Raw genomic sequence first — 24,079 nt, forward strand, 5'->3', positions numbered from 1 at the left:
ACTATGGAATTTGCTCCCACAAGATGCAGTAATGGCCACCAGCTTGGATGGCTTTAAAAGAAGATTAGACAAATTCATGGAGGACAGGGCTATCAATGGCTACTAGCTGTGATGGCTGTGCTCTGCCACCCTAGTCAGAGGCAGCATGCTTCTGAAAACCAGTTGCGGGAAGCCTCAGGAGGGGAGAGTGTTCTTGCACTCGGGTCCTGCTTGCGGGCTTCCCCCAGGCACCTGGTTGGCCACTGTGAGAACAGGATGCTCGACTAGATGGGCCACTGGCCTGATCCAGCAGGCTCTTCTTATGTTCTTATGTTCTTAGATTCTTACCGTGAGCTTCCCACGCCTTCTCCCCCTCCGAGCTTGGAGGAGTTGGAGAAGGAGGGAGTGCAAGGAGGAATCCAACCCCCTCCTGATCCAGGGAAAAGCAAGGAGAAACAGCCAGATGGTTTAAGCATTGCCCCCCCGCTTTCCCCCATACCTGAGTCAGATTTCTCAGAAGGGGAGGGGGCAGTGGCACCCCCTTCACCACATACAAGGAGACAGCAAAAGAGGCGGCAAAAGAAGGGGGAGAGGCGGGGTGTGGATGAGGGCACTTTGAGGCGGAGTGAGAGAATTCGCACCCGTTTGCCCCCTTCTTAAGGGACAGGGGGAGTAGTGGTTCCTTGTTCTGTCAACTCTCTCCTATGTCGCAGGTTATGTTTAATAGTTAAAGTTCATGAGACGGCGTAGTCTTTGTCTGGATATCACTTTAATAAAAACTGATTTGCTTTCATCAACTGGTCTGGTTCTTGAGCCTCAACCTGGACACGACAGGGAGGGAGAGAGTGGGCAGGGGAGGAGGAAGAAGGAAGAGGAGCAGGGAGGAAGAAGGGAGGAGGAAGGGAGAGGAGGGGAAGGAGGGGAAAGGCAGGTCTGATCATCTGGATGCTTTTTGAGTTCAATGGGATTTACTCCTGTGGAATCATGGTTAGGATAGGTAAAACTGACCATGGCAGAGGAGGAGGGGGTGAGAAGAGGAGAAGAAAGGGAGGGGAGAGGGGAGTGCAAGGAGGAGGAGGGGAATGAGGGGATTGGAAGGAGAGGGGGAGGGTGAAGAAAGGGGGAGAGAAGGGCAGAAATTGGAGGAAGGTGGAGAGGAAGGCAGGTTTGATCATTTGCATGCTTTTTGAGTTCAATGGGATTCACTCCTGTGCAATCATACTTAGGATAGGTGAAACTGACCTCACGGAGGGGCGGGGAGGGGAGAAGGAGGACAGGGAAGGGAGGAGGAGGGAAGTGGGAGGGGAGGAGATTGGGTGGGTGGGTACTGGGCAGAGGGAAAGACCCTTTCCTTTCCAAAAGGAAAACATTGTGAACAATATAATTGCTTTTCAGGGTTTCCCCCACCTTTTTATTCTACAGCAGGCACATGTAGCCTCCCACCCAAATTTAAACCAAAGCTGTCCCTGGCCACTTCCACACCAGGCCTTTATTTCACTTTGTACAGCCATGGCTTCTCTCAAAGAATCCTGGGAAGTGTAGTTAGAGGCCCTATTCCCCTCACAGAGCTACAATCCCCCCAGAAGGGGGGCTGACTGTTCAACCTTTCTGGCCCCTGGAGCTCAGTCAGGGTACCTACTTTAAACTTTCTATACAAGGTTTTTGTTATATAAGTAAAATCAAAGCAATTTCCAAAAGATCTTCCAGTACCCAGCCAGTGGAGTTATTTCAAATGATCCAGAGGTTACTGACTCCCACTATGAGGGAGGGGCCTCTGGAGCATCAAGGATCCACTGTGACCAACTGGTTACACACTTTGAAGATAGAGTTGCTTGACCTCAGCATGACCTTGATTCCAGTGTTGCAGTTTTAGATGAAGTACTCAATGTTAGAGTTGATGGGTTGTGGGATCAGTTTCAGCTTATGCAGTCAGTTGATGTGAACAAGGTGCTGTCAGCTACACATCCAACCACATGCCCTCTTGACCCTTGACCCTTCTAGTTTATTAAATCTAGCAGAAAGGGGTCCAGATTATGGTTAATGTTCCATTGCGTGAGGGGGTGGTCCCTGCAGCCTTGAAAAAAGTGGTCATGAGGACACTCCTACAGAAAGTGGCCCTGGACCCCCTGGTTTGGAATAACTCAATATGTCACAAAAAATCCCTTCTTGGGGAAAGTGGTGAAGAGAGTAATGGTGGGGCAGCTGCAAGCATTCTTGGATGACACTGATGGTTTAGATCCATTCCAGTCTGGGTTTAGGCCTGGCCATGGGACGGAGTCAGCCTTGGTTGCCCTAATGGATAACCTTTACAGAAAGTGGGACGGGGAATGCAACCTTGCTCCTGCTTCTTGATCTCTCTGTGGCTTTTGATACCATTCACCACAGAATCCTCCTGGACCAGCTCGTGAAATGGGAATAGAGCACCATGTTATGATGGTTCCAGTCCTACCTACATGGCTGAGTCCAGAGAGTAGCACTGGGTGATTGTTTTTTGGCAGCCTGGCAGCTGTGCTGTGGGGTGCTCCAGGGTACCATCTTATCCCCAATGCAATTTAATATCTATATGAAGACTCTAGGAGTGGTCATTAGGAGTTTGGGGGCAAGGTGTCATCAGTATGCTGATGATACTCAGCTCTACTTCTCCATAACATCCAAATCACGAGAGGCTGTGTGGCCTTTGGAATAGTGTCTGGACGCCGTGATGGGATGGATGAAGGAAAGTAAGTTGAGTTTTAATCCTGGCAAGACAAGCACTGTGAACGAGTGGTTTCCATGTCTGAGAAATTGGTCAACTGCCTGCCCTGGACAGGGTTTCATTCCCTTTGATTGAGCAGTTATGCAGTCTGGGGGTGCTTCTGGATCCAGCTGTGCCACTAGTGGCCCAGATAGTATCAGTGGCTAGAAGTGCCTTTTATCAGCTGCATCTGATAAGACTATGACTGTTCCTGGACTGGGAGAGCTTGGCCACAGTAGCTCAGGCACTGGTAACTTCAAAACTGGATTACTACAATGCACTCTATGTGGGGCTTCCCTTGCACTTGACCTGGAAATTGCAATTAGTGCAGAATGCTGCAGCCAGTTGCTGATGGGAGGGGAACCTGTCAACATAAAATGCTCAGAGATGTGCACCAGTTGCCAATTTGTTACTGGGCCAAGTATATAAAGTCCTTAACAGCTTGGGATCAGTTTACTCGTGGGACCACCCTACCCCATATATCCTACTCAAGCACTTTGATCTGCAGAACAGACATTGTTACAGAAACCACACAATACTCATTCTGCACTTGCAGGAAATTGTCCTTTTAGTATGGCAGCATCAACTCTTTGGAACTCCCTACCTACTGACACCAGGCAGGCACCTTCACTGTATTCCTTTCAGCACCTGCTTAAACCTTTTTTGTTTAGTCAAGCCTATCCAGACACATAGATGTTGACATGTTATAATAGTTTTAGTTAGTTGCCGTTTTAATTTTTTTAAATGTTTTAAAATTACTTGTTTATTTCATTGATAATTTTAATGCTTTTTGTAAACTGTTAAGAGATTTTTTACAACCAAGCAGTACATAAAAGTTTGTTAAATAAAATATTAAAAAATCCGAATGGCAAGGAATTCCATAGGTCAACTTTCCTCAAGCTAAGTAGAGACATTTGCTCTGGAGGTAATGTGACTTAACCCTAACCCGTTTTAGATTCAGAGGCTGTAAGTGGAAAGGGTTTTTCCTTTTCTTTCTTTTTCCTTCCCACCCATGTGTCTCTCAAAATATTTTTATCCACCCACTCTTCTTGAACCTCAACTCATATCTTATTATTTCTCTTCCGAACTGCCAGCTTCTTTCATTTCTCCTACCTGATCCTTTTCACTTCTTCCTTCTAATAAATAAATATTTATGCACTTCTTTTGTGTGACTGGCTCTGGCCCTTTTGTGACTGGTAGGTCTCAGTAAATTAAAGCTGTCTAAAGTGGGTCCTGGGGAGAGAAAGTTGGAGAACCCCTGCCCTAAGGAATATAATTGTGCGGGTCTGAAAGCAGGAGTGGTCAGCAACACAGCACAGGCAGGCCAGCACTGAACACCTGCCTTACCAATGCCAAGCATCACTGCCACTTATCAAGAGGGAAAGGGGCAAGGCACATTGAAGTCAGAGCAGTACCAGCACAGCGGCAGAAAAGGCTGGATTGGCTCCACTGATGCACCCGCAGCATGCTGAGCTCCCTGTCCTCACTCTCTCCATAAGAGGCAGAGACCCTCTGTGTTGGGAAGCCAGACACACAATGCTGCCCTTGCTGCAATTCTCCATGGAACCACACACACATACACACAAAACCAGAAAACTGGGTGTGCCTATCCATTTCTGGAATCTTTTGGACTTGAATCCCACCTAAAGGCAAACTGCTTCATCCCACAGTAACTAATTTATCTCACAAATACCAAATACCAATGTCTTAAATGCAATGGAAACTCTGAAACTACAATTGCAGCAATCAGGCTCAAGTGATAAATAATTAAAAATGGGGCCGTAATCCAAGATAAACTATTCTGAACACTGCAACAAAGATCAAATGACAGGTACAATTGTCCCCGGGGGGGGGGACTGATTTATTTAATTATTTGGATATTCTAGGTGTTATACATTAGGTAGATTAACACTAAATCAATATGACTGCTTGCTGTGCATTCTATTCTGAAATACAGCAGATTGGGCAAATAAGTTTATGATCCTAAATGTAATTCTTATATACAGTCATTTGTCTTCTAGAAACTTGGCTCCTTGTGGCTTCCCCCCATACCCAGGTCCAAGCCATTTACGACTTTAAAGGTTAATGCCATCACATTGAACTGAGCCCAGAAACCAACAGGCAACCAGTGTAGATTACATAAAGCAGGCATAACATGGTCAGAATGCTTTGCACTAGTTGCAGTATCCAAAGGTTGTATTCAACTAAGTCCGACACAGAGTAGACCCACTGAAATTAATGGACCTAACTTAGCCATGTCAATTAACTTTAATGGGTCTACTCTGAGCGGAACTAGCACTGAATACCACCCCAAAATGCTTTGAAGGATAGCCCCATATAGAGCCCCACCAAGGCATTTTTAATCCCCACTAAGACAACCAAAATAGTTTCCATCCCCAAACCAGGCAAAAAAACATAATGGAAGAGACATAGATAAAGGTTCATCCAGAAGTCCATGGAGTGATAATTATCTAGGTCAGAGGGATTCAATTATTATTTTTCTTTTCAACAAAGCCACACTACCATCTCTTTCAGTACCATAGATACATAGCCTCTCTAAGAGAAACATTTACTACTTCATTGATACAGAGAGGTGCAGACCTGACTGTATTGATTTGACAAGCTAAGGGTCAATAATTTCACAAGTATGCAGGTGGAGACTGTGGTGACATTTGGGAGCTGGGCAATTGCGAAATTACTATATGAGAAAAAAAATAAATTTTATAATGTGGGACTGATAATAACTAGGTTATTTGAGAACAAAAATCCCATTGCCTTATTCCACAAAGAGCCAGGTTTTACCAAAAAAGGTAATGGGACCGGTGTACTCATTAACTTGTAAGATTCTCAGCATAATGATCATTGTAAGAGTCCCAGACTCAGTGTAAAATGGATACCTCATCAAACACCATATGAGTTCAAAATCAGCCTTGTTCCAGAAGAAAGGGAACTTCTAAATTCATTTTTATCTTTGACATCTCAGTCACAGGAGAAAATAGTTGCCAGACTTTCATTTTTAAGAGATAATCTCACTCATTCCATGATTCCGGATAAAGATGCAAAGTCCCAGATATGGGGCATTGAGACAACCTGCCGGCAAGGAAGAGCAGGCTATAGGAAAAGACAGGAGGATTGTCAACAAAAATCAAACAATAGATCTGGAGAGAACTTTCCTCCCCCCAAGAAATATAATCTCAATGTCCCTGTGGGGGCTTCAATGACTAGTACAGAATGGTTACAAAGAAGGTATCTTTACCCAGATGAATTGGGATACGTATCTACAATGATACCATCAAGTTCAACAGTCGAAAAGGTGCTTGTTAAGCCCCCAGAAGGAATTGGCTCTGTCTTTGTGGACAAGACTGGGGAGCTGAACCAGATGATTGAGTTAAACTGACAAGCACCTTACCAAGACTGCCCCCTTAACTAGAACCCTTAATTCTCAATCAGATGTCTGCCCATGAGTTAATCAGAAAGCTACAGATACAGCAAATGACCAGCTTAAAACACTCACATGGAACATAGCTGGATGGGCCTTCAAGCAAGGTTGTCCTGAGGTTCTGGACTTTTTAAGAGATTATGATGTTATTTTTATCCAGGAAACCTGCTCTACTAAAAAAAAAAAAATCTGAATGGGTTCTTGGTAAACAACATATTGGCCGAGCCCAGCAAAAGAAAAGGTAGACCTAAGGCAGGCTTGGCAATATTGATATCTACATCTCTTCAGTCAAATATTAAGTAGCTTGGCCCATGTGGAAAAATCACAGTGACTGTCTTACTGGAGTTTAGAACTATGTCCTTTTTGCTGATTAATGTTTGTATCCCCCCTCCCTTCAAGGAATGGTATCAAACAGGCCTGGGATGATATGGAGAAATATATAATAGATCTAGAATCTACATATCCCAGACCATATTTAATTATAATGGGAGACTTTAATGCAAGAATTGGCCCTAAGAACAATATACTTTTTTCATGTGGTCTATGGGGGGCAGCAGACATTGAGAACTATATTTTTAGATATGATAGAAGTTCAAATGATCTTAAGATGAATCACAGTGGAATATGCCTGACACAAATGGTGGGCCGCCTTGATCTTTGATTCTGAATAGACATAAAAATGTTGACACCTGTGCAGAATTCACTTATGTTTCTAGGCATGGAAGCAGTGTGGTTGATTATGTACTGATTTCTCAATCCTTGTCTAATTGGATTACTAATTTTACAGTAGGTGATAGGCTTGACAGTGACCATGTACCTCTTAATTTTATTCTGCTATTATCTGTTGTAGCCCATTTGGATGCTAAATTTCAGTATCACGATAAATCCCTTAGCCTTAGACATAAGAGGATTTACTGGTCAGAAGAGGTTTTGAACAAGGTTGTCGATTTACTTGGTACTTCTCAGGGGAAAGATTTCAAAATTTACATTTCAGGAGCTACTGAAGTTACCTCTAGTCTAAACAATTATTCATCATTGATTTCAGCCCTGAATACGGTCCTAAAGTCAAAAACACATATTTTAAGGCCTTCAATGAAAAAGAGTGCTCCTAAATGGTTTGATAAGGAATGCTACACAGTCAAGAGGCAATTGAGAACAGTAAATCAATATAGAAAGGAAAATTCCAATGTTTTACTCCAAGAATATTATACAATTTTAAAAAAAGTATAAACTACTTCTAGCTAATAAAAAGAGACAAGCAGTTCAAAACGGGTGGAAGGCTCGGATAGATTCCTCTATAAATAGTAATTTAAAACTTTTCTTGTCATTAGTCACTGATGCTTTAGGTTCCTCAACCTCACTTTGTTGTAATATCTCTGCTGATATTTGGGAACATCACTTTTCTGAATTGTTCCCGGACATAAGAGAGTATCCATCAAACAGCCTACCCACTGTAGATCTAAATGTTCTTCCTCCTTGGCCTCCTGTCACACAATCTGAGATAAAGTCTCTGATGAGTCGTGGTAAGGTGCAGGAAATTGATGCTATGCCCCCCAAAATGTTGAAGGTTCATATAGATTGGTGGGCCCCCCTATTGGCAAATCTATTTACACAGATTAATAATTCTGGCAAATTTCCTTTGGCTTGGCTTGAGGCCATTGTGATACCAGTCTTTAAGAAAGGGGACAGAGAAGACCCCTCAAATTATAGACCTATTAGCTTATTGTCAGTAGTGGGAAAGCTGCATGCCAGCTATTTAAATACAAGATTGGTCTCCTGGTTAGAGGATTTTCAGCAAGGAACAGGCAGGCTTCAGAAACGGCAGATCTACGATTGACCACTGTATAGTGCTAAACCATCTAGCTGAGAAATATACGAGCTCTTTTGGAAATCGCCTGTTTGTTGCCCTTATAGATCTGAAATCTGCCTTTGATTCTATCCCGAGAGACAAATTATGGGTTGCTATCCCACTCTTTTATGGATAAGAGACTGTTTTATCTCATTAAATGTCTCTATCAGTGTACAACGCTCCATGTAAGATGTGGAGTAGATCGAAGTCTGACAAAATCTATTCCTGCCACCAAAGAGATTCGGCAGGGCTGCATACTAGCCCCCACATACAGGCATACCTTGCTTAACATTGCTTCACTTAACATTGCCTTGCTATAACGTACATGCTCCATACGTCCCCATACCCCGCTTAACGTTTGCGTGCTTCGCAATAACGTACATTTTATTGGCATGATGCCGCTGCCATCTAGTGGTGATTGTGTGCAGTACAAGTGAAGACAATTGCTTCGCTTAAAGTAGATTTTCACTTAAAGTATACTCTCCGGTCCCATTGCGAACGTTAAAGCAGGGTATGCCTGTATTCAATCTTAATTTAAACTATTTGAGCAGAAGTTGTTTAGCTGCAGATTTTCATCCACCTAAAGTGGCTGAGATCAAATGCCCATTACTGTTATACGCTGATGATGTCATTCTCAGGTCTTTGTCAAAAATAGGCCTTAAACGCCTACTTCGTGCTTTTATGACCTATTGCAAAGACAACCTACTTACCGTCAAGTTTAGTAAAATAAAAATTATGGTCTTCTGACGGCATACATCAGTGCAAAAGTGGATAGTCAATGGACAGTGTATAGACCAAGACAAGCAGTTCAGATATTTAGGTGTTATTTTTTATTCCACACTTTCTTGGGCTACTTCTTGGGTCTGCTGTCCAGATAGCACAGAACACCACTAAGGCCATCATTCGGGGGGGGGGGTTACGTTAATGGAGGCCAATGTATACCCGCTGCTATCCAGGTATTTAAGTCCAAGATCCTGTCTCAATTGCTGTATGGAGTTCCAATTTGGATTCAAGGTTTTCATTCAAATGTGGAAAATGTCATTTGAAACTTTTTAAGATCTATTTTTGGAATGCCAAGGTATGTTTCTGCTGCAGCCCTACAACTTGAGGCCGGCCTCACATCGACTGAATGTACTGCTTGGTCCCTAGCCTTTAGATATTGGCTTAAAGTGGTTTATGCTGGCCCTTCCCTAGGTTACTTAAACCTTCTTTGGAATGATGTTTTTATTAGCTCATGGTCTAAAACCTTTCTTGCTAAACTGCATCCGTTAGGTTTCTCTATGGATTTTCTTTCCACACAAGAGTTTAAGACGGTAAAATTGGTTATAGAAAAACGGATTAAAGATATTGATTTCCAATACTCTATGTCAAATGCTTGTAAAACCTGTTCACCTTTGTATTTAGATCTGAGCTTTGAATTCCCTAAACAGGTTACATATTTGGATAATTTGACCATCCCAAAATATCGACAAGCCTTTTCCAGAGCCAGATTTAATTGTTTCCCGTCAGCAGTACTAGAAGGAGATTATCAAGGTGTACCTTATGAAAATTGGTTATGTTCCTGTAGTGATGCAGATGTTGAATCCCTGGCTCATGTCTTTTTTGATTGTAACTTTTATAGGGAAGAACGTACTAGATTCCTTGGTCCTATTATGGAAAGTTTTCCTGGTAGGTCTTTGGACTGGTATTTGAAACATCTTTTGGCTGATACCAACAAGCTGACCACAGAGCTAGTAGCTAAGTTCCTTTTTTCAGTTCAAAGAATATGTAAGATGGTCCTCTTTTTCAAACTGTAATGCTCCATTTCAAAGTCATATTTACATTTATATTTTATATATTTTAAATGTTTTATAGACTGTTTTTCTTTTATCTGATGATTTGCCTTATTGGGTCTGTGACCGCACAATAAATGGAATTGAATCAAATGATTCATCTTTTAATTGGTTGATATTCACTGGGTTGCATTATTTTACCAGTCTAAGCTACTAACATTGAATACTGTTATTCTACATAGATTTAATACTAGTAAAATCAGCACATTCTGCACAAATAAACGTCACAAGAACAAAGATATAACTTGCATAACAAAATATGATTTCCTTGTACAGTATGGGTAGATCCAGATTTCCCCCATCCCACAAACCACTTTGACAGGTGGGCCCTTCAGTCACATGACATCACCATGATCTAAGGTGAAGCGTTTTCCTTTGCCTTAGTGGTTTCAATCAGTTGACTCATGTCAATCAGCATGTGCACCAGCAAAAGAAGCATTTTTCTGCGGAGCTTCCTATAAATACGTCAACTGATCAGGGCTTACAGCAAGCCCTGTTTTGGGTAGAGATCAGCTGCACTACAGAGTTCCTTATTGGCTGATTGGTGCTTACAGCAAGCCACGTTTGCCAAATAACAATCAGGATTGCACTTCAAAGGTCCCAGCTGTTCTTTGCAGCCACTCCTTTATCTGCCCACACCTGAAATCACTTACATGGGGCAGGGGAGGGGCAGGGGAATGTGATTTGGGGAAAATAGCCTCATGGGCCAAATTAGAATGCATGCTGGATTTAATTTGGTCTGTCAGCCAGAGATTTTCCACTGCTGTTGTACAGAATATGTATAGTGGCGTATGTTGGCAATAAATATTTAACAGTAATGAAGGAGGATGGGTTGGAAAACTTAAGAGAATACAAGACTACTACTGAAAAGAGGCAAGCAAAGATTCAACTGGACTTTTTCAAGTTTGGCATATAACTTTTAAAAACTCTACATACAGGGCTTCTTAACCTGGAGTCCACGGACCCCCAAGGGGTCCGTGAACTTGGATGGTGAAAAATTACATCTTTTATTTTCACTAACCTCTAACAGAAATTTAGCATTTCCTTCCATTATGAATATAGGCAACAAACCACAGTAGTACTAGCAGTACCTGTGGCTTTGTCACCAATAGAAATCACAGATATTTTCATATCACATTACAGTTGTTGCAGATATCTCAAAATATCATTTACGCTCATCACTACTTCAAAATTATGGTAGTCATTAGACCCGCCACTAGATCGCACATGATCGCAACATTCCTGTCTACAGACGCTCGTGCTATGTAGCTGGCCAACTACTGGACAACTCTGTGCCTAGTAGTCATTCAGCCACCAAACGGTGAAGTCGCATGTTCTCACATTGGTGACCCAGACATCTACATTGCTTTCCAGTATTCCCTATCTACAATTGTTTATTGATCATTACATGGAAGGAAGTGAGTCACTTTCATTGTTTGTTAAAGTTCTGCAAAACTGGACAGTTCAAATGAGAATTCTTAACTCTCCATAAGGCGCCATGGCCTTTTGTAACACAGATAGGTGCACAGGCTAAAAGTGTAGACCAGGCAAGTTCAAACACGGGTTTTTTTCTTGCGAAGAAAGCTCAATTCGAAAAAGCTGGGACACTTCCAAAACTTGGATTTGCCATTTCACAAAAACCTTTTTTTGAAGCATCCTATAAAGTTGCTTACCGGATTGCCAAACACAAGAAGCCCCACACTATTGGAGAGACTTTACTAAAGCCATGTGCACTGGAAATGGTTGAGCTGGTTTGTGGACTGGAACAGAGGAAAAAACTGGAAGCGGTTCCCTTGTCAAATGATGTGATACATTCTAGAATAGTTTATATTTTAACATTTTGAAGCAGGTCATCGAGGAACTGGCAGCCTTGCCATTCCCCTTCAGTATGAAACTGGATGAAACTACGGACATCTCTCAATGTTGCCAGCTCCTTGTTTTTCTTCACTATGTGCATGCTGACGCCATCAAAGAAGAATTCTTATTTTGTGAGTCCCTTTTGGAAACTACAAAGGCCGTCAACATTTTGGAAATGGTAAAAAGTGTTTTTGCCAAACAAAACTTTGACTGGAAACAAAAGCTTCATACTCTTTGCACAGATGGAGCTCCTGCAATGCTTGATAATACATCTGGTTTTGCTACTTTAGTGAAAAAGGAAGCTCCTCACATCTCATCACTCATTGCTTTTTACACAGACATGCACTGGCAACAAATACTCTTCCAACAACCCTGAAAGAAGTTTTGTCAACAGCCATAAAAGTCATCTACTTTATCAGAAGCAGGTCTCTCAATCATCGCATTTTTAAAAGATTTTGTCAAGAAATGGGAGCAGAATATGAAGTGCTTCTGTACCACACAGAAGTTCGCTGGCTTTCAAGAGGACAAGTCTTGAAAGCGCTTGTTCAGAGTAAGGGCAGAAGTTTCACTTTTTCTGAAAGAAAAAGAAAACCCACTCTTGGAACTTTGAAAGAAAGGGTTTTATCCATGGGTTGGCTTACCTGGCAGATATTTTTAACCACATGAATAAGATAAATCTTTCAATTCAAGGTCCTGAAGTCACCATTATGGATGCTACTGCAAAAAAATACATGCTTTCTTGGCTAAGCTGCCGATATGGACGAAAAGAGTAGAGGCAGACATCCTTGCAAACTTTCAAATGCTGGAGGAAGTGCTTTACCAAGATGGAGTTGAGATACAAAATTCTCTGTCAATTTTTCTGAAAAGAGAAATCTGCAAACACCTGGAAATACTTCAGAACTCTTTCAAAACTTATTTCTATCTTGATGGCATTAAAGTTGAACCATGAATCCGCAATCCTTTTCTTTCTGATATAAACTGTATCAAAGATGCTGACCTAGCCAAAGACGAACTCATTGATCTTAGGACAAAAAAACTTACTACAACTGGAGTTTAACTCAAAAAGCCTTGGAGAATTCTGGTGTTCCTTGAGAGAAGCCTATCCTCACCTTGTAAAGTGAGCTATGGAAGCTTTAATTCCATTTGCAACAATATATCTTTGTGAATTGGGATTTTCAACACTTGTAACCATCAAAACAAAAAATCGAAATCGATTGGATGTCCAACATGATATGCGTGTTGCCTTGTCAAAAACCACCTCAGTTTAATCTTCTTATTCAAGCTAAGCAACAAGCAGCTTTCACACTGATGTCTTTAAAAATTATTTTAAATGTATTGTCTTCTTATTTAATGTGTTGATAAAGAAGCACATATATTACTATATCACAAATTTGTTTTTTTAATATTTTGATAACTGTATTGCAATATAATTGGTTTCCTTTGTAATCCTGTGTATTTTGTTTTATGCATTTAAAAACATTATTCTGAGAAGGGGTCCATAAGCTTCACCAGACTGCCAAAGGTGTCCATGGCACAAAAAAGGTTAAGAACCCCTGCTCTACAATGTATGCATATTTGGAGACCTTTGGGTATCAAGTGACTAAGAAGTCCAATAAATAAAATGAAACAAGAAGAAGAAGAACAAGGAATGACAAAGGACACAGGGCTGCCATGGAAAATGGCAACCCCGTATTCAGCTTCCCGCTTCCCCTCCATAATAAGAACTTCAACTCACTCCATATCCTGGCATAATTTTCCTACTCTTGCTCTATATCACTAGCTGGACCTAGCAGGGAACAGAAAAACATACAACCTAAAGTTGTCAGGACATGGGGCAAACTGAAGTCAAAATCACAGAGGAGGAGCTGGCATTTTTAGTAGCAGCACTGTGTTCTTCATAATGTATCATTCCTCCACCAGAGGCTTTCTCATCCTGACTAGGAAAAGCCAACACATATGTGAAGTCTCATTAGATTATATTCATAGTACACTATCCAAAATTAGGGATGTACACAAACCCACAAAATTTGGTTCAGAATCTGATTTGGTGTTTTCAGAAACAATCTGCCTCCAAGATGTTTTGTAGCCCATTGGCTTGGGCTCCATTTCATTCCCCCTCCCCTTCAGTATTAGGATCTTTTTTTAAAAAAAAAAGTTACAACCTCTATCACTCTTTTGACAGAAATTGATGTTTTGTTTTGTTTTATTTAAAGGGAAGCACCTATAATTTTTGTTTTTTGTGAAACTGGATTAAATTTGCAGACAAGGTCAGCCCTTCTAAAAGGATGAATCCTACCCATTTTTCAGAAGGATAGCAGCAGTGATTTTCCTCTAAGGGCAACCTTTACAGTTTAGGGGTGTATAAGAAAGGAATCACTTCATCTGTGTTTAAGTCTGAAAACTGCAAACGTGAAAGACATTTCCTGGGTAAGAAACCTGCTAAATTTCAGATAATTAGGTACAGGAACTCTAGTGCTAGGCACCTTTAAAGTTGATTTTGAGGTGGGAAGAGGGATGCGCTTTCTGGATAAAACCAATATTTTTTATCACAAACTAGGCCTGTCAGTTGTGATGTTGTCTCTTCCTTTCCCTCCACATCATGGGGTTTTCCTTAAGCTTAGATACACAAGTTCCATTCTTGCTAAGATGCTCCTTTCCCCAAATCACTCACATTGAAGAGTGCTGGTAAAATCGTTATTTCTGATTACAAGCAAGACCTCTCTAGTCATGAAGGAGCACCTTCTCTGCCCTCGTAGTCCTGCCATTCTGTTTAAGCTAGGGAGACATTTTGATTTTGCAAAGCTCCTCCCTCTCCCCCCATACCCTCACATTTTCTTTACATTGAAATATAATTTTGTTTTTAGTGGACATGTCCCGATCAACAAGGCTCCACCAAAAAGCTTCAAGGGTTCCTGCTTAGACTCATCCAGTCTTGTACAGATCCCACTTTGCCTCAGGCAAGCCCAAACTCCCTCCAAGCACCCAGTCTCATTCAAGCCTGATGTACTCCCTTAATTTAAAATCATTCCAGTCATCATCACTAAGATAACTGTCGCATGTACAGATCACTATAATTCAGAGAAGCTTTCTTTTTCTGGAGAATATGTGTCCTCTTATCGTAATTTCACATATATAGCATGGTTTTTGAATATTATTGAAAGAATACGGAGGCCTGCAGTTTCACTTACATTATTTCACCTGACATTATCCTTTGCTTGACCATTAACATTTAAAATTTCATTCCTAAACAGTGCAGTAAGAATAATCCCAGGGATTACACTGCTGACAGTTTACAATTACATTTACACTATGAGTTCTATAAGACAGTTACAGCAAGTGTATAAAAATGTTAATGATACTTGCTTTAGTCATAGCAAAGAAAGGGAAGTAAGGATTTCCCCTGACAAAGGGCTAATACTGGAGTCCTCTAAAGACAGGATTAGATACATTTTAAAAGGTCAAAAGCAATAGAATTTTTATTGAAGAAACAGAAAAAGGGAAGCTGCAGGTGTTAATGAAAACACCAAATAAATGAAGCTAGTACTCGAACCATTACTGCAATAATAAAAAAGATAACAAAGAAGTTAGTATATAACATTTCCACATGTCAGCCACTTTTCCACCATTCCCTTCTCTGCATATCCAGCCTCAGCTAGAAAAAGTAACAACACAAAGAAATGATAACCATCTGACAGAGCAACTCTAGATTCTAAACTTCCTGGACTTCAGGAAAGCTGATTTTAATAAACGCAGAACAATTGTAAGTACGGTCCATGGCAAGCAACCCTAACGAGAAAAGGAGTCCAAGTTGGGTGGGAGTTTCTAAAAAAGGAAATTTTAAGAGCGCAATGGCAAGCAATTCCAACAAGGGAAAAAAGGAATGAAACAACAGAAGAAGCCAATGTGGCTTCACAGAAAGCTTAGAGATGACCTGAAAACAAAGAAGGACACATACAGGAAGTGGAAAGAAGGCCAGGCCACAAAGGAAGAGTACAGGAAGGTATCACGGAATTACAAGAATGGCGTCAGGAAGGCTAAAGCTGAGAATGAACTGAGGTTAGCGAGGGATGCTAAAAGCAACAAAAAAGCTTTCTTCAGGTATGTCCATCGTAAAAGACAGAGAAAAGAAATGGTGGTACAGCTACTCAATGACGATGGCAAAATGATAACAGGTGACAAAGAAAAGGCACAAATACTCAGTCTTCTCCCAAAAAAGGGGTCTATGACCCTCCCAGGAAGCATGAAGTAGAAGGGGCAGGATTGGACCTTGAAGGTAAGAGACAAACGGTCAAGAAATACCTAATCACTCTGAACGAGTTCAAATCGGCGGGGCCCAATAAACTGCATCCTAGAGTACTGAAGGAACTGGCTGAAGAACTCTCAGAACTGCTGTCTATTATCTTTGCAAAATCATGAAGGACTGGTGAAGTGCCGGATGACTGGAAGAGAGCTAATGTTGTCCCTATCTTCAAAAAGGGCAAAAAGGAGGAACCGGGGAACTACAGACCAGTCAGCCTAACATAAATCCCTGGAAAAACTCTGGAGCAGATTATAAAGCAGTCAGTCTGTAAGCACTTTGAAAACAATGCAGTGATTACTAGGAGCCAACATGGATTTATGAAGAACAAATTCTGCCAAATTAATCTTCTCTCATTTTTTGATCAGGTAACTTCCCTTGTAGACTGTTGGACATATATCTCGACTTCAGCAAACCTTTTGACAAAGTGCCCCATGATATTCTCATTAGCAAACTAGCTAAATGTGGGCTGGATGGAACAACTACCAGGTGGATCCACAGTTGGCTCCAGAATCGTACTTAAAGAGTGCTTATCAATGGTTCCTTCTCAAACTGGGCGGAAGTAACAAGTGGGGTACCACAGGGCTCGGTCCTGGGCCCAGTGCTCTTCAACATTTTTATTAATGACTTGGATGAGGGGGTACAGAGCATGCGTATCGAATTTGCAGATGATACAATATTGAGGGGCATAGCTAATACCGTGGAAGACAAACAAAATTCAAAGGGACCTTGATAGGCTGGAGCATTGGGCTAAAAATAACAGAATGAAATTCAACAGGGATAAATGCAAAGTTCTACACTCAGGAAAAAGAAATCAAATGCACAGTTAAAAGATGAGGGCAGAGCCTGGAAAAGTTACTTTTTTGAACTACAACTCCCATCAGTCCAATCCAGTGGCCATGCTGGCTGGGGCTGACGGGACTTGTAGTTCCAAAAAGTAACTTTTCCAAGCTCTGGATGAGGGATACTTGGCTCAGCAAGTAGTGAGGAGGATCTTGGAATTTTCGTTGATCACAAGCTGAATATGAGCCAACAGTGTGATGTGGCTGCAAAAAAGGCAAATGCTATATTAGGCTGCATTAACAGAAGTATAGTTTCCAAACAGTGTGAACTATTAGTTCCCCTCTATTCAGCACTAGTTAGGCCTCATCTTGAATACTGGGTCTGTTCTGGTCTCCGCACAGGTTCAGAGGAGGGCAACAAGGATGATCAGGGGACTGGAAACCAAGCCCTATGAGGAGAGACTGAAAGAACTGGGCATGTTTAGCCTGGGGAAGGGAAGACTGAGGGGAGATATGATAGCAATCTTCAAGTACATGAAAGGTTGCCACACAGAGGAGGGCCAGGATCTCTTCTCGATCATCCCAGAGTGCAGGACATGGAATAATGGGCTCAAGTTGCAGGAAACCAGATTTCAACTGGACATCAGGAATAACATCCTAACTGTTAGAGCCATACGACAATGGAACCAATTACCTAGACAGGTAGTGGGCTCTCCGACACTGGAGGCATTCAAGGAAGCTGGACAGCCATCTGTCAGGAATGCTTTAATTTGGATTCCTGCATTGAGCAGGGGGTTGGACTCGATGGCCTTATAAGCCCCTTCTGACTCTACTATTCTATGATAAAACGTCTGCTAGTGCTGTCTTTTAAAACATGCTTCATTTCCAAGAGATCTGGAAAGCTATTTGGTAGTCATAATTAAACCAAGGGACAAATCAAGTTAGCATTAAAATATACCCCACCCACTATTGTACTAATAACATGTTTTTAAGAAAACAATTTTGTATAATTTTAAACTTGACTGTAAGCCACCTAGAGACTGCCCTGTGCTAAGTAGCAAACTGAATGAATGAATGAATGCAACTGAGTGAGCTCTATGATTTAATTGGCTTAGGATTTTTCTGGATTTTCCTGGTGAGAAGGGAAGGAATCCAAAACAAAACAAAAAAACCAAGGCATATCCAGTCCTGTCTCCACTGCACCCCCCCCAAACCTGCTCCCTCCTTCCCTTAACGCAGTGGCAGTGGGAGCAGCAGGGAAGCAATGGAGGATGTTTTTTTTTTCCCCTTACTCCTTCCTCCCATCTCTGATATGCTTCTAGCAGAGTGATGAGGTGGAGGGAATTGTAAGATATACAGAGGTCTGAAATTACAGGAAACAAATGAGTATATACAGAAATAAAATAAAGCAATGGCTTGAAAACTGTTTTACACATTTGGTATAGCATAAAATCTAGGGAACAACAGAGAGAGTTTTTAAAAAGTTGGTGGTTTGAATTAAGACATATGGACACAGAGCTTTTTGATTTAGCTGGAGTTGACTATTGTTTATTTATGTAGCGCCATCAGCATGCATCACACTTTACAGAGGACAAGTCCCTGCCCTGAGGAGCTTACAATCTGAAATGTAAAAAAAAACAGAAGAAGGGGATAGAATTGAAGGCAGGCGTGAACAGGAAAATATGCAATTATTTCCATACATGTGCTTATGTTTGATTACAGGATTCATTTCAGTGGGGCATGGGAACTGGGAGGGTTAAACCAAAGACTTCACAGAAAAAGTGAGTTTTGTGGATGGATTTGAAGGAAATAAGAGAGGTGGCATAACACAGGTGTTCTGGGAGACAGCTCCATTCAAGGAGAAAATGAGGAAGGGGAGAGTCATTTCAGAGAGCAGTTGGCCTTCAGTGGTGTAGCTAGAGAACTGAAGGTCACAGGCAGAGATGGAGCGCCAGCTTCAAGGGGTATCATGTTAGAGGAGGAGGATAAATGAAAGCAAAGTGGTGTCTAAATAGGTGCAGCCACACTTTTAAAAGTATGGGCTCTTGCAGAAGGAACACCATTAGAGTTCTGCTTTAGGCAGGAATTTTCTTTGTGCCAAACCTACAGGGATGTACAGGGATAGAAGAACAGAAAAGCAAGAGTTATAAGGCTATGGAGGGGTTTGAAGGAAGAGGGGCTTCTGCTGGAACATCCTTAAAGCACTGTTGTTTTGTGTAGTTGTGCTGCCTACTATGTTCCACAATATTCTGTTTATATATTTATACATAAAAAGGTATTACAAAGGTACCATGAGTCTCCAGTGTTTCCTCCTGTCCAGCAATCAAAGCCTTGTAGCGCTACCCCTGGACATCTTGCCACCACAGTACAAATTGCCACTTCCTTGGAAAATAAACCTACAATAAGCAGCAGCTTTTACAAGTTCCACCCCACTTGTCAATAACGATTGTGTAGTAGGATCAAACAGCTTTAATTAACACTTAACCTTTTTCTTTCATGTTTAAATGCATTTTGTAATGAGTATCTGTCAGTCTCATTTACACTATAAGTTCACCACTGGAAAATGCCCCTTAGTTTAATTACATTTCATGTCTTCTTCTTCCTTCTCTTTCACAGTTTGGTTTGCTATCCAAAGTAGGCTTCAGAAATTTTAATATCACTCTTGTACAGTTATTGTACACTCACAGAATTGGAGGCTTACATTATCATAAAACATGCAAATTATTCCCCTTCACTTACTTGGGAGGGCCAAAGCTCAAAGGTAGAGAACATATTTATAGGCTCGGGTTACATCTACATTGAATAAATTTCAGGAAGAACAGTGGGGAAGAAAGTCAATGTACACAATGGAGGGCCAGGGAGCCAAGTGCCACTTCATACAAGGTACATCCCTTACACAGAGATAAATGGTCTCTGTGGTCTGCAGGTGGTAAAATGCTGTCATTGTCCAAACGGAAATACAGATGCAGGATTTAAGGTAGAATCTTGTGTCTGTATTTCCTTTTGGAGAATGAAAGACACTATTTTTATTTTTAAGAAGCTTGCTGCCTTCACAGGGCTCAACTGTCTCAAAGGTCTTTCCCTTTACTTACACCTTTTGGGAAGGGAGTTACAGGAAGACACTAGATCACAGTCCTCTTCAAAGGAGGGAATACCAGCACAAGATGGCCAGAGTAGTTTGGCTGTATGTTCATCCACTGGAGCTGCTGAAGCAAAACTGGGAGGTTGCTGTTGTGCATCTGGGTACCTTGCCAACTTTTCTGTCTTACCCTGTGCAGATGCAGTGGTGCTCTGCTTTTATTTATCTCTTAGGCTGACAAGCCAACCCCAGGTATATTCCCTATGCCCCACCCAGAGGCTCTTTAACATTGTTTTCCAGATTAGCACACAGCCAATAGTTCATACAGGTAATATTATAATCTTGCACTACATGCCACAGAGGAGCCAACTGTGTGGATTTCTGGAGGAGAAAGAGGGGGGGCAACCAAACACAGAGCAGGAAACAATGTATACACTGTCTTGTGTCAAGATCAACTAGTTTTCAGGTGCACTTGGAGCATCAGTTTGCAGCAGGATCACAAGTAGGATATCTGCAGCAAAACAGAGTTTCCATCATCTTCCCATATGATGGTGTGCACCTGTGTACTTCAGTAAAAGGAAAAAGTATGTGAAACAGCCCTGAATGAAATGAACAACTAATTTCATGCATCTAGATACTTATATATGAAGAAATGTGACTTTTGTCATGCAGGAATGAATGGGCATGCTTGGTGGCCACTGGTCTGAAGACAGGGTAGGGCAGAGGATTTCTAATGCTACAGGCCCTTTTTCAAGTAATATCACACAAAGCCGATTTTAGCAGCCTCCACATTAATTTGGCCTTAAATTGAACAGCTTTCTGGGATCTCTCCCCAGCCCTGCCCTACCTTGGAATGTCAGCACATCTGAGACCACTTCAGCTTCCCTAATTTGTTTGCTTTGTCTCCCAGGAGCCCCTGTAAAACAAGTGAAGAAGCTGATGACAAGTTGGTCAACAAACCTTGCATAGGACTAGGGCTGACAACCCACAAAGGTTCACAGCCAGAGAACGAAGAGGTGCAGCCTGGTGGGTTAGGGCAGAAGCAAAAGGAGCCAGATGGAGGAAAGACACTTCTGAGTCTGTATCTGTCCCAAACCCTGCCCGGAAATCCTTTTCCTGGTCTTTAGATCTTATCTTTCCCAGTCATGCTTAAACAGACTTCTTCAGATCTATGATTAGCTACATGGGCACATTCTGGCTTGGCTCTACCTACAAAAATGCTTTTTTAAAGTTTGTCCTCTTTATTGTACAAGAATGTCATGATTGGGGTGGGTGGACTGGATATATTGCTGGGACATTTTGTAAGACAAACTTAACCTCACCAAAAGAATAATATTTGAATAATATTTACAACTGAGAACTTTAAAAATCAGTTCTCACAATTTATCCTTATCGTGTCAAATATGTTGTTATTTAATACATTTACAGTTCAACTCAATGCCTGTTATGCAAGAGAAAGTTCAATGGGACTTAGTTCAAAAAGTATGTACCAGACTGTAGCCTGATCTGCTATGCATGAAGCTTTACAAAAAGGAATACAATCTTAATTCTGTCATTTTAAAAAGGTCACATAACAGAGAAACACTTGTCTAAAAGAGCATCTACTGACAATGATGCAAAGATTAAAAGCTACTTCATGCACATTTTCAGACAGCAGTTTGTTTGATGATATGAAACACAGTACCTAACCAGTTAGTACTAATGAGCACCCTAATCACTATAATGAAACAAAGCAACTGCATATTAACAGAGAATTATACTACTATTTTGAAGCTATCACCATGTTTCTTAATGGGCAATTATATTTAGAAATGGCAAATGAACTTGAAATTGCTCCAGGGTGCATTTCATCATCATCATCATCATGATCATCATCATCATTATTGAAGTCATAACTTAATTGTTTGATTGTATTTCTGGAAATGAAATGGCGCACAATCTGGAACACCTGTGATTTATATTCTGCTTTTATCGAAGATAATTTCTATATACTAACTTCAAATCTCTAAAACTCTTCTTAAAACTTGCATTTTCTTTTTAAGTTCCCTATTTCTCCAATACATTTATAAAATGCTTCAGAAGCTTTTGCTTAAATTATCATTTCCCCCCCTTCTTTTTCTTTTTGTGTGTCTGCTTGTCTGTGCTCCTATTTTCTTCATCTACTTCCTCCTTTGACTTTCTTGGATTAGGAACTCTTTCAGCCAGTGGCCTGTTTTAAATTCTTTCTATTTTGCCAGACACATTATATTTATGATGAACAACAAACAACAGCAGTGACCACACTCTATCCTACCCAAATTTCTCTAAATATACAAGAATAATTCCTCTTTAAGCATGAAAGAGGAATTCAGCAAGCATCTTTGCTGGATCTGTAATATTCCAGCATTTTAGTAAAATTATGAATAAATTGTACGTAAATCAGGTTTAGCCAAGTACTGGACAAATGGTGCCTTACCCAGTAATCAAAACTCTGGCTGGGAAGCAGTGGGACGGAATGGAGTGGGGGAGCCACCACTGCATCCAAATCCCCACCACTCATCCCAGATTCATCAGAAGGTGGGAAGTGGATATCTTCTTCTTCACTTTGCAAGCTCTAGGCTGGCACATCTGAGAGACCTTGATTGGCCCCCTTCTCCAAGAACTGGACCAGTTCCAGAGGTACCTTGTCTGGTCCAGTTCTGCCCCTATGGCATTTCATGCCTCTGCCAGGGGCCTCTACATCAGCAGAGACCAGCGGACAGGGACATGCATTGAATCCTAACCCCCTCAAGCAGCACAGATCAGAGATTAAAATGGAGCCTTAGTTTTTCTTAATCTCAATATCAATTTTGCCCCTTTTTGTGTGATGGTAGCTGAAAGAACACCTCTCTGTAGTTAGGTGCCATATCATATTAGTCACATGTAATTCTGTTGATCACATTGTCACATGAGCTCATGGGTACATTCTATAGGAACATGAGCAGTACCAGCATAAGCAGTACACTATTTGGTGTAAAATAGGAACCAACCACAGGGAATTTGTTTTGTGGAAGAAACACATAAACTCAGCCTCACTTGCATAGTGAAAATTGTGGGTTAGTAACCAGCATAACTGTAAATACTGTTGTAGTAGTAGGTTAAACTGCAACATGTGCCAGTTTCATGAAAAGTACAACAGAAGAAACACCAGTCATTGTTTCTGCACAAAGTCTGCCCACTGTGGGCCTGAACTGGTAAGCTGAGGTATGTCACATGAGCATCATCACCCAGCTCTGGCCAAAGACAGGAAATACAGTGAGACCAGCCATATCGAGAAAGAAACATCTTTTCACCAAAAGGCCAGAGCACGTTAAGACCCCTATTAAATATTTACAGGTACACTGTTCTTTCTAGTTATAGAATAACTTTACCTTACACTATCCTTAACTTAATAGGAGCTAGGGTCTGATACCCAAAGACTTCAAGCCAACCAATACAGTTTTCTGTTCCAAAAGGTGTATCACTCTAATCTGTATTTAGATTCTTCCTGTATCATTGGATTTTGAGAACACAAATCCTAACAACTAAAGGAAAGGTGTGTCATTAATCATTGGGTTTGCTAGAATTCTTTATATCTTTCTTTGGACAACCAAGGTTTCACAACTTTTATAGCCTTCTGACTCTTCCATTTAACCATGCTGGCATCCTTTAAGCCTGATTTGTGTTTAAGACTTGCTTTCTAAAACCTGTTCCTAAAATCAGTTTTTACTTCTGGACGAACATCCCATCTGTGAGAAACATGAAAAAATAATGGTAATTGATTATACTATCTGAATGGTTTTCAACAATATTAGCAAAGCACAGCTTCAAAGGCAAACAACCCAAAGGTTTAATGCTGTCAGAAGATCAGCTTTAAATGTGCCAATGTTAGTTGCATGACCAGTTGCTGACTGCTAATTCAATACGACAGGTGCAAGGCACAAGCTACGACTCCCCTCCTTTTTAAAACAATTGTGGGCGCTAACTGTTCATAAGGAATATCCAGGTCATTGTTTGTATCAAACAGAAAAAAAGAGCTTCCATCAACAGATGTCAAAACAAATAAGCCCAGATTTGACATACGCTTGCAAAACTATCACCTGCTGTCAGTGCTAAAATGACAACTGTGCAGCAAGACAATGTAGACCAATCTATCTGTGCCCCAAGTATGCCGCAAATGACAAACACGTATTTCTGCTTCGTACGGGATCTTTATTGTTGTAAATTTGTTTAT

At 41.1% G+C, this 24,079-nt stretch overlaps 1 protein-coding gene across 17 annotated transcripts in view; it reads right to left on the reverse strand.

Moving 5' to 3' along the window:
- PTPRD (protein tyrosine phosphatase receptor type D) overlaps positions 1–24,079 on the reverse strand; it is a 2,140,456-nt gene that overhangs the window by 602,694 nt on the left and 1,513,683 nt on the right. The window contains exon 10 of one of the 17 annotated variants that reach the window (XM_061629595.1): positions 20,696–20,764. The exons of the other annotated variants lie outside the window; for them this stretch is intronic. The gene's annotated coding sequence lies outside the window, so the exon portion shown is untranslated. The remainder of the gene's footprint in view (positions 1–20,695; positions 20,765–24,079) is intronic. 17 annotated transcript variants of the gene reach the window in all.

The sequence above is a fragment of the Rhineura floridana genome, chromosome 1 (assembly GCF_030035675.1).
Source record: "Rhineura floridana isolate rRhiFlo1 chromosome 1, rRhiFlo1.hap2, whole genome shotgun sequence".
Lineage (NCBI taxonomy): Eukaryota > Metazoa > Chordata > Lepidosauria > Squamata > Rhineuridae > Rhineura > Rhineura floridana.